The 12043-nt window shown below is 45.8% G+C and overlaps 1 long non-coding RNA gene and 1 other non-coding gene across 2 annotated transcripts in view; one reads left to right on the top strand and one right to left on the bottom strand.

Annotated features, from left to right (window-relative positions):
• LOC134810586 (uncharacterized) overlaps nucleotides 1-12043 on the bottom strand; it is a 91065-nt gene that overhangs the window by 14288 nt on the left and 64734 nt on the right. The gene's annotated exons all lie outside the window — the stretch shown is intronic.
• BV7-8 (uncharacterized) lies at nucleotides 7978-8379 on the top strand. Its single transcript, XR_010159031.1, has 3 exons — nucleotides 7978-8029; nucleotides 8177-8210; nucleotides 8296-8379. It is a non-coding gene; the product is annotated as an uncharacterized BV7-8 (transcript).

A 12043-nucleotide genomic window follows, 5' to 3' on the forward strand; every position in this document is an offset into this window, starting at 1 on the left:
CGTTACAATCGACATCATAATAATACTGCTACTTGGATCAGAAACAAAGACCATTTCTAAAGCTTGAACAATGTAAAACTGGAAACGAGCTCTCACTGAGTTTGGAAATGCAGGCACTAGAGGGTGCTCATTTCTCTTCCTTTTCCAATCAGGGGGCTATTCAAAGGCTGTTCTAGAACAAGGGGTGAGATCCTCCACTTCTCCGTGGTGATCAGGCTTTCAGAGGTAGAAGCCTTATTAGTTCATAATCAGCCGAACTGACCTCACCATCAAATGTATCGACCTGGACGCTCACCCTCCTCAGCAGTCAGAGACCGTGTTCACCACGAGCTTGTGCGCTTTTACGGAGCACACTTTCTCCTCGGTTTATTCTGAAACATGGGCCTTTATAGGGGGTTCCATAAACAGACGCTTTCTATATTTTGTCCATTTAGACACTATAAAGTCTGACACCAGATGAGAGGTGTTGCTTAAAGCTTGTATGTGGTGAAGATTTTTTAACAAATAATATATAAAGAAAATGTCAATAATGCTCTCAAATCCAATCCCAACTTCCATCGGTAACCAATACTAAAGCTCTGGTGTGCTTTGCACCTCTCTTTTCTGTGTTCATGCACACCTTTCTACCCGAGTACACCTACAGAAAATGGGTTCACCTGTACACTTTACCTGCCGCATGCATACTCTTTTCTGTTAATATACCCTGGTCTTTATTGTTCCAGATTGATCCGTACACATCTAACTTGCTCTATTTGCTGCTTCATATTGCATAATGAGGGTAGACAGGTACATTCGTGCTGTCATCTGATTCCCAAATTCTGCCATATCTTTTCTAAAGTGACTGAATGGTCTATTTATGCTTCCAAGTTCTCCTCACCCCAGCACCCAGTTGATGATTCCAGCTTTTCCATCACTCATGGTCCTAGCAGGTCTGAGAGCTCTATCAGTTTCTCCTGCATGAGGAGGCAGGGAAGGATAAAAGGACAGACCTTTATCAAACCTACCAGAAACTACACAGTATCTCAGTTCATCCTCATAAAGCATTAAGGGGAATGTTTGTCTTGTTTTATAGATGAGTCTAGATGAGGTTAGAGTCCAGGAAAGTTAATGAATGGCCTTGCCCATGGTCTCAGAGCTAATAAATGGTGGAGGCAGATGAATGACAGTTTGCTTGCTTCTGTGTGGAATTGATAGAAGGGTCACTGGATTTTGAGGGAGGTGAAGTCCAGAACCATCTGGGGTTGTCTTCAGATCAGATGCCAGGGTGCAGGAGAGTCTGTGTACCCTACAGCAGTGTAGGTACAAGCATCATGGTGTTGGCAGTGGGGAGGTACAGGGGGTAAGTGTTTAGAGGCCTGGAACCAGAAGATCTGAGCTTTGAGAAGATAATTCCCATCACAAGATGTAGCAGAGATACTGATGTGGATACACTAGGCCAGGGAGCTGTGTGAGGAGCTGTTGTTAAAATGAGGGAGGGAGGAGAACCAACTAATTGGTCACTTCCTATATGTGAAATGTAGAGGAAAACAATATTAACTAGAGTTCTATCTGATTTTAGTCAGTTTTCCTTTGTAAGTAGTTGAAAGGTGGGATAATTTATTTTCAAGGTTAAGTAAGCATCTATACATCTCCTTTACCTTGTGAAGTCTGGTGGCGAAGCGAAAAATGGTACAGCCAATGGAGTCACAGTTTAATAAATAACTCAGAGTTCAAAGGGAGACTCTTATGGGCCAGAAATTGGTAAATGTTCCTGCATTCTAAAATTAGGAGGATCTTATTTTCTTTGAATCGGCAGAGAAGGAAGCACAGGCAATGGGGAGGGACAGTTGGGAACACGGCAGAGTGGCCACAGGATGTCGAAGACAAAGGACATGTAATATCAAATTCTAAGCTGTGAAGCTGTGATGCAACCCTCCTCCTTCTCCTAATGGATTTTTTAGGTCTCAGCACAGATGCACACCTGAGGGAGTAATTTCTTTGGAAATAAAGGACAAATAGCTCGGTTAATAACAAGTCCACCTTACAAAGCACACCTGGAAATGGAAACAAGATTATTCCTAAGGCCTTTTCTACTCTAAGAGTCTCTAACTTGGTGGCAAGGTGAGAGGTGAGGATGGGGGTGTTTTGATCCACACGTGATGAGTACCATGAAGCTCTACCATGAAGCATATAGTGTTGAGTGTGAATCAGAGCCCTAAGAATAACTCCCTTTACGTTGTTGTGCCCTCTGCCATCCCAAACCCACCCCGCCCATAATTAAGCAGCCACGAAAATGAGGGGAGCCAGAAGGAATCAAACCCTGCTGCTTGGTTCAGTAGACAGAAGGACCTGGAGGAAGGGTGTTGGCTGGGTCTAGGAGAAGATGATGAGCTCAGAAAATAGACAAGGAGAAACCCCAGGGGAAAACTTGTGAAACCCCGGAGGAATCACAAGATATGTTATTTGAGCTCCTTTTAAATTTTATTTAATACTAAATTAATGGCAGGAATCCTGCACAAATGGATATTCCCTATGAAACATGTCATCTCAGATAAAAACAGAGCATTCTTCCTTACCCTAAAGTCTGCCCTCTCTCCCCAAGTCCCTCATGCATCAGGTCACCTTTGTGCCTATAGGTTATGGGCAGCACTGTGTGGTCAACATCATCCACACCTAGAGGACAGTCAGCAAAGTGAGGTGGTTCTGCCTGCTGTGGTCTCACCCCAGGCATGGAAAGCAAGAGCCCTGGGAGCAGCGGAAGGTGCACAGCTGGGTTTCTCAGGAGTCTCATCTGTCAGTGAATTGACAAGAAACAGAGCAAAACAACTCCTCCAATGTTGATGAGCCTGCCCCTGGGATTTGGAAACTTGATAACAGAGAAAACCAATATAGACAAAGGATTTTAAACAGGATTATGGTCAATTAAGCAAATTAGAAACGGATACTTGAAGGAATATTTGGGACACAGAAGTCAAAAACACTAGGAAGACATGAGGTGTGTCCCTAAGACTCTAGACTACAGCACTATGTAGATAACTAACACTTAACTATTAATTATATCATTGAAGAAATAAAATTTACATTGAATTACAAACTGTTTCCAAAAGGTCATGAAAATCTTGTAGACTTGTTTCAAATCACACAAATGTGTTCTTCTCATTCTCAGCTCTTCACTGGTGCATTTATTTTGGATTTGATCATCTGGGGAAGAGGCGTGGCCTCTCCTGAAAGGACGGCTCTGGGGCCAGGCAGGGAGAATGAGGTCTCAGAATGACTCCCTTGAGAGTCCAGCTCCCCTTTCATCAATGCACAGACCCAGAAGATCCCTCCGTCCTGCAGCACCATTGATGAGCACTGGGCGACCCCTCCGTCCTGCAGCACCTGCAATGAGCATCGGCCTCCTGTGCTGTGCAGCCTTTTCTCTCCTGTGGGCAGGTGGGTCCTGGGCAGAGCCCCTTGCGTGGATTTCAAGGCCCAGCATCTTCCCATTGTGGCTGCAGCATCAGCTTTGTTCTTCTCTGCAGGTCCAGTGAATGCTGTTGTCACTCAGACCCCAAAATTCCAGGTCCTGAAGACAGGACAGAGCATGACACTGCAGTGTGCCCAGGATATGAACCATGACTGCATGTCCTGGTATCGACAAGACCCAGGCATGGGGCTGAGGCGCATTCATTACTCAGTTGCTGCTGGTATCACTGACAAAGGAGAAGTCCCTGATGGCTACAATGTATCCAGATCAAACAAAGAGGATCTCCCGCTCAGGCTGGAGTCAGCTGCTCCCTCCCAGACATCTGTGTACTTCTGTGCCAGCAGTTACTCCACAGCGCTGCAAGGCTGTCTCCTCTCTGCACATAAAGGCACAGAGCCTCTGCCCTCCTCCCACCCAAGACTCAAGGATGCCCTGGGCAGAGTTCTCTGCACCAGGAACCTTGGAACCCAGAGTGGCCCCAAGTGGCCAGGACAGTATGAGTCTCGCTCTATGCCAGGTGCCACTTCAGGCAGTCTCAGCCAGGCCTGGACTCATCCCAGGTTCTCAGATGTCTCCTTTGTTGCTCTCTCTGGTATATCCTCCAAGCTGTCCTTTTCGTGTAGGGCCAGGGCTTCCCCAGCTCCTACTTTTCTACTCATTATCCTGAATCCGAGGTGCCCAGGATGAAACTGGATTTGTATTTCAGATTCATCTATACTCCCATCTCTCCCTGGTGACCCTGTTGCTTCCTCTCTCTAGGGATTCCCCCAGCCCCCATCCTCACGTGATCTCTCCTGTGGCCCACCTTTCCCATCTGGGTAGTCACCCTCCAAGGCCTTGCTGGGTCTCTCCTCCCCTCACCTCCCCGCCCCTTTCTACTGCAGCCATGAGGGGAGCCCCTGTTCTGTGCCTCCTTCCTTCCCATCATAGAGACTTCAAAGTTCATTTCCTCTGCCCTGGGCTGGAGCCTTCCTTCCTCTAATGGCCAGCTCCTACCTGTGCTTCAGATCTCAGCATGATCCGCCCCTCCTGCGGGAAGCACACCCTCACCTCCCTGCTGAGATCAACTGTCCTCTCATAAGCTCTCACAGAATCATATGTCTGTTGGTAACCTTTAGCACAGTTGGACTTTCTCAGGTACTTGTCTGATTATTTTTGTGCTCCACGCAATTTTTTTTTTTTTTTTTTTTTTTTAGACAGAGTCTTGCTCTGTCACCAAGCTGGAATGCAGTGGCGCCATCTCGGTTCACTGCAACCTCTGACTCTTTGGTTCAAGCAATTCTCCTACCTCAGACTCCCGAGCAGCTGGGATTACAGGCATGCAGCACCACACCCAGCTAATTCTTGTTTGTATTTTTAGTAGAGATGCGGTTTCACCACTTTGGCCAGGCTGGTCTCGATCTCCTGACCTCATGATCTGCCTGCCTCGGGCTCCCAAAGTGCTGGGATTACAGGCTTGAACCACCGTGCCCGGCCTCTCCACCCAATTTTTAAGCCCATGGGAGCTAAGACTGTGCCGGCTGCATTTACCAATATTGGTGCCTGGCATGTGGGGAGACCCATTTCACAGAGAATGGATGAGTGAATGAGAGGCTGAGTGAGTGATGAGTGGGTGGACGAACCAATAGTAGGAACAAGCTATATCTACTGTAAACTGGCAGAGATCTAGCATTAAGTACAAGAAAGCCCACCCCTTTGACTGCTGGGCTCAGGTCGGTCTTGGAAATTGATGGGGAATCACTATCATGGCAACCACACCTGTGTCAAGGCTTCCTCTTGTGGCTGCAGCACCTGACCTCCTCCAGGTCTCTGTGCTCTCCTTCAGGGTCTTTCCCCACAACAAATCTAGACAGATTAGAGATTTGCTTCAAGAATTCCATCCTTAAAGGTTGTTCCTTGAAACCACTTCTGGTAAGAAAATCTCCATTAGGTTTGCATCAATAAAACAGGGCCACTACAAGTTTGAGTAACAGATTTATGATCAGAATTAGACTTTATGCAGATGTGAGAGGAGCTGAGAAAGAGAAGGTCTGGAGGAGAGAAGTCAGAAGGTAAAGGAGCCAGTCAGTAGCCAGGGCTCCTGGAGCTCTAGGCAGGACCTGCTGGAGTGGCAGGGACATGAGAGGATCAGAGCATATCAGGCCATGCAGTGGGATCTTGAGCTGGGAGCACAGGAAAATGCCAAGGAAATCCGTTTCTGGGAAAGCTGTTCCCTCTCTATGGGGGCCACCCCTGCAGATGCACTACCAAACACTGTGGGCAGCCTGGCTGCTGTTGGCCAGCATTTGGGAAGATGAACTGGACACAGGGTGCAGAAAGAACAGGACTTCCCAGGTCTGTTGGATGCCTCTATATCTGCTGGTCACTGACTCTCACTGTCCAACCACGATAACCTGCCAATTGTCATAGTGACTGTTTTATATCTGTCTTCTAAATCTTACCAAATGTATCCTTGACCATCTGTAACCCAGAATGATAAAAGAAATGGCATTCTGGTAAATACAGGCTCTTGCCATTGTAGAGTTGACCTAACACAATCCAGCACAGGATGGATTCTCCCAGATTAAGGCATTGGACCTAACACAATCCAGCACAGGATGGATTCTCCCAGATTAAGGCATTGGATCACACAACTGCCCCAACCCGCCACAATCCCTGGTCTTCTATCCCGGGGACACCTGTGCTGCCCAGGTGAATGTGGACACAATTTGTGTGTAGATGTTCCAGACGCTGGTGACTAACTTTTCTTTTAATCCTGTGCCTGAAGTCTCCCTCCACCCAGAGAGTCTATATGTGGATATCTGTCTGTTTATCTATCTCTATCTCTATCTTTCTCTCTCTGTAATTTCCCCTTGGAAGAAAATGTCATGATGACTATATGTAACTGGGATTTATTTATGAAAAGGATTTTATTAAAAAGAATTAGAAAATTTGAATTCTTTTCTGAATCTTTCCTTGGGACTGTCCTGAGAGCATTTTTGACATGACCAACCTTTGTCGTGTGTGTATTTGGCAGCCTAGAGTGCAGCAGAGAGTTATTGGCCCCACATATTTGCGAGTTAGACTGGAGATGGCTGTAAAAATGACTGACTCTTAGTGTTATTCACTCTCACTCTGGGCCTCACTGGAATGTCACAGACTACCATCGAACAAATAGATTCCCAGTAAGAAGAATATTAGGACATAGCAACGAGGAAACATGAGCACAAGCAACAAACGTTTGAAGTGTAAACCTGAAGACTCGAAATTTTGGCATTATAAGATATGAAAGTTTGGTGAGCTACATTTAAATGAACATGACGGGGAACTGAAACAAGGAAAAAGACAATGCCTGAAACCATCAACTTCCATAAAAATTGTCAAATAGTATATCTAGGAATGCCTCATACAATCACTGAAAACAAAATGGAAAGGCAAGCAGTTGATAAGCTCCTCCTATAGAGATTTTTAGTGATGTCAAAGATGGATCTGCAGGAAAGATCTAGAATGCAGCACAGAAAATAAAAAGTGAAATATGAAAGAAGTTAAAGAACAAGGAAAAAAAATGGATGTTTCCCATATATTAGAATATGCATATTTTTCATAATTTCTCATTCTTTTCTTGCATATGATTGATGTTTCAAACAGATAAATAGGAAGAATGTTATGAGGTGATATTTATGAGATGTTAGCTGAGAATTTTTAGAGGTGTTTCAGGACCTAAGTTCAGAGTTTCCAGAATCAAAATGAATCTCAAATAAGACAGTCAAGTCATAGGGAAATTGTAGAACATGAGGGTTAAAGAGAAGATTTTGAAAGCAGTCAGAAAGGAAAGAGAAATACCTCCCATAGAATAGATGGAGAACAACAGTAACTCAAGATAGTGATTAAAAATAACCATTAGCTCAATTATCATTCTCCTTCATTTAAGGTGAGATTGATTAAAAAAACTTTTAGAAGGGGAATATGAAAAATGACTGCTGTGAGTTTGCTACCAAGGTCTCTTTTCTGGATTACAGTTAAGAAAGGTGGGAAATGATCCCAGAAGAAAGGCATGAGGGCAGTTCGTGAGGGAACCCATGTGATGGGGCAGTCCCATTGGACACTTGTGACTGTGGGAATGGAGGAGGCTGGGGCATCAGTGAGGATGGCAGAGGGGACCCTGAATTGCAGGATAGACAATGAGCTCATGCCTTGGTGCCTTGTGTTGGGGTTGCTGTTAGTGCATCGACAGGACATGCCCAGCAGACAGAGGAGTGGCTGTAGGATGAGAAGGTGAACTCAGAGATGCAGTGTGAGGCCCACGGGTCCAGACAGCATGGGAGCCCAAAAAATGAACCATGCATTGATATTCGTAAAAAGCTGATACATATTTAAAGCAGCACCCAAGTGTGTTCTAATAGAAATGCTGTGACCCTGAGGTCCTGGGGATTGAGAGAGGAAGTGATGTCACTGTGGGAACTGCCCTGTGGAGACAAGGACGGCCCTTATCCTCTGCTTCTGCTCACAGTGACACTGATCTGGTAAAGCCCCCATCCTGGCCTGACCCTGCCATGGGCACCAGGCTCCTCTGCTGGGTAGTCCTGGGTTTCCTAGAGACAGGTGAGTCCTCAGAACACCAAGTAGTTTCATTTTTTCTGTTTGTAGGTGTGTGTGTGTGTGAGAGTGGTTGTGTGTGTGTGTGTGTGTGTGTGTGTGCGATGACTACAAATATTTTCCTTATTCTGTTGCCAAATTCTATTTCCACAGATCACACAGGTGCTGGAGTCTCCCAGTCCCCAAGGTACAAAGTCACAAAGAGGGGACAAGATGTAGCTCTCAGGTGTGATCCAATTTCAGGTCATGTATCCCTTTTTTGGTACCAACAGGCTCTGGGGCAGGGGCCAGAGTTTCTGACTTATTTCCGGAATGAAGCTCAACTAGACAAATCAGGGCTGCCCAGTGATCGCTTCTTTGCAGAAAGGCCTGAGGGATCCGTCTCCACTCTGAAGATCCAGCGCACACAGCAGGAGGACTCCGCCGTGTATCTCTGTGCCAGCAGCTTAGCCACAGCGTGGCACAGTCGCCTCCTTCCTGTTCACAAACCTCATCCTTCTCTCTCCTTGCAGCTCCTAGAGACCCTTAACAGAGGCCTCTCTTTGCTCCTCACTTTTCATGGGAAAATTACATCTGGACTTCAGCCGTTCTTTGGGTAGAAAGAGACCACAGATACATTCCTGAAACACAGTGACTGCAAATGTAGGTGGTGAAAACAATCATGGGAGTCCTCGGAGCCAGCTCACTGCTCCAAGCAAGGAGTGGGTGTCTTAGCCTTGGCCTTCAGGGCAGACATGCATCTTCTATAGGTCTTGGAGGCTGCTGTGCTGCCCACATCCATGAGGTTGTCATGGGCAGGAAACACGCTCTTCTCCTGCATATGTTGGGGCATCTGGAAGGTCTGAGGTTACATCCCCAGGAACATCTTTCTTCTGAAGCCTCTTCTATCCGTGTCACATTAGAGGTTTTCTGCAACAAAATATCGAACCTCTCTTCCTGTTTGAAGTAAAGGTCTTTGCAACTTTTGAAATCCTTACTTGATAAATACAGTCATGATAACAATAAGACTTCATTTCTTCTGCCTACTTTAAGCCAGGTGTATCCTTTATTTTATTTCCATTTGCTATTGCTGCTGTCCTGATAGACAGAAGTATGCATTCACCACCACTGCCAGTTCACCTTGATTCTCTCAGGAAATCTCATTTCTAGACTCTGAGGGTTTTCATTGCTGTCCAACTCATTTGATTTGAAATAATTTCTCTGAGGCCTTTAAGAAGTGTTATATTTATAATATTGATTCTATTGCTGTTTATTTTTCATATTATATATTGTTATATAGTACTCGTTATAGATAGAAGTACAATGATTATATTGCAATAGAATCTTCCACCTGTCTGTGGGTGCTGCTGCAGTTTGTATCTATGAAAGTGAATGCACTGGTCAGAGCTGATGTGATTATGAATCATGGGTTTCTGAGAGTCCTCGGCGACAGACCACTTCTCCAAGTCTTGGACTCTGTGTCCCAGACGCAGCCATGATAGAGGTGCCCTGAGTCTTTCATAGGTAGGAGGGGCATCATAGCCCTTCCCAATTCACTGATCAGAAACTGTGGTTGTACAGATACCAAATTTCTTTCCTCAGAGAATGACGGTCTCTGGCAGGCACTTGCTCTGGACCCATTTTTTATTGTGCCATCATGAAATCCCTCCTTGCTCAGGTGCCCTGTGTCTCCTGGGACTGAGTAAGGCCAGGGCACAGATGGGAATTCCCTGTCTTCCTAGACCTTCTCTCTAATGGCTGCCACCTTCCTCCACTTGAATCCTGAGACATCTGGTTCTAACAGTGGATAAGCTCTGACACTGAGGCTGAACAGAACACAGTCCACAGGTGTAAATGGTGCTGCAAGGACATGTAATAAAGTGAGCAGGGCTTCCAATTTATACTGAGAATGAACATGCAAGAGGAGCAAAGGGCAGACATTACTAATGAACAAATAGGTTTTCTGCTCTAATGAAATCATTCTGTTGTCTTAAGTTAAGCAGGAGAAACTTTCCATTGCAATTACTTCAAGTCAAAGGCTAGCAGCTCCCAACCAACCAGGATAACTCTTTGCTCTGTGATCTCGGCAGCTTCAGAGGACTCAGAAATCCTTTCTCTGCACAAACTTCCCTTTGTCCATTCCAAAATCTGGGATCACACACTGATCCTATCATGAAAACAATGAGTTGTGCTATAGTTGCTGTGGCCTCATTTTTAGTGTGTTGAGCAGGAAGCATTGAAGAACTTTGAAAGCTTTGCTCTTGAGTCTAGGGATGTGCTGGAGCCGGCTTGTATCATTCAGAAGAGCCAAATAGGCATACTACTCTTCCCAGTTCCCTATTTAGTGAAGCCATGTTGGTGGCATGAAATCTACCATGGTGAGTATGCTGGTACAACCGAAATTAGCAAATGCTACCAGCCATGCCCCCACCTTCACAGACACCCAGTTTATCAGCATATCCCTGGAGTATTTTCTGATGTCCGTTATGCCATGTCTTGTGGGGCCAAAAGGGCTCAGAATTCACCTCCCCTCTAGTCTTGCTCCTAGAAGCCATCATCTAAGGGGGCCTCTATTGTTCCTATTTCTATTCTACCTCCAAATTATCTTGCCTTGTGGTTGTCTCCTACAAGCATGCCACTTTGGAACATGACAATTATTTTGATTGTCACTAAAGGTATCACTGAACCAGTTAATTTTTTATGAATTATCTTTCCTAGCATGGAATATTCAGATGCTGGAGTCATTGGGAACAGAGATGAGAATGCAGCAACATGCAAGTTGTGAAACACTTACAGCCCCGCTATTCTTGCGGCACTGACAGACCCTGAAACAAGGACTATTTTGCTTTGGAGACTAAGCAGCTCCACACCAGTCAGGAATGACTCTGCTTTTACTTTAGGCTGAGAGGTCAGAAGGATCATGCCCTCAGTATTCTCCTCTCCAAGGCGGAGTGTGGCCACTCTCCATCTCAGTCCCTGGAAGTTGCCCAGGGCTCCCTGAGAATCCCTGCTCTGGGGCAGAATCACCAAGGCTCATCCTCACCAGCTCCCCACAGGCTCCAGCAGGGCTTTCCTGCCAGGTGCAGGGCACAGGAATGGCTCTGCCTGTCTCTTAGGTAGAGGGAGGCCATACAATGATGTTTGTATAAGAGGGACTGGGATTCTGGGTCTCCTTTAAAGTATTTGACAGGCTGGGCGGGGTGGCTCACGCCTGTAATCTCAGCACTTTGGGAGGCCGAGGTGGGTGGATCATGAGGTCAGGAGATCGAGACCATCCTGGCTAACATGGTGAAACCCCGTCTCTACTAAAAATACAAAAAATTAGCCGGGCGAGGTGGTGGGCGCCTGTAGTCCCAGCTACTCGAGAGGCTGAGGCAGGAGAATGGCGTGAACCCCAGGGGGCAGAGCCTGCAGTGAGCTGAGATCGCGCCACTGCACTCCAGCCTGGGCGACGGCGAGTCTCCATCTCAAAAAAAAAAAAAAAAAAAATTGACAAAATTTTCTTTGATTTTTGTTCTATTTTGCCATCTCACAAATGAGGAGCGCAATCTCTTGGTAGTTATATTGTTTTCGGCTCTTGGGAAAGTTTTTGTGGTTAAGTCACATTAAGAAATTGTGCCTTTTTTTCCCTGTTCAGATATAACCCAAGGCAGTGAAAGAAACAGCAATAATTTTGAAAACAGTTAGTTATGCATCCTATGATAAAGGTGTTAAGTTTCATTGCCCTCATCTAACTTTCAGTCTAGTGGAAATGAAAAGGCACAGTTAGGGGGCATGTGAGCATGCCATGAGAGAGGTCGATGCCAATTGAGAAGTCTGTGCCAATCCCCAGTACTGTGGGATTGAAGGGGAGGGAGAGATGACCTCTCCTTCAGACTGTTCTGAACAAGGAGGGAGTGAGAGTTCATCCATGGGAATCTGAGGGGGAGCAAATCCCAGGGGCATCTAACTCAGGGTGCAGGAGCAAATCCCTGGAGAGGAAAATGGTCCAGTTCAGCTGTCACAGGAGATAGGAGAACGCAAAGTCATGTAATCCACAGT

Source organism: Pan troglodytes, chromosome 6, assembly GCF_028858775.2.
Source record: "Pan troglodytes isolate AG18354 chromosome 6, NHGRI_mPanTro3-v2.0_pri, whole genome shotgun sequence".
Taxonomy (NCBI): domain Eukaryota; kingdom Metazoa; phylum Chordata; class Mammalia; order Primates; family Hominidae; genus Pan; species Pan troglodytes.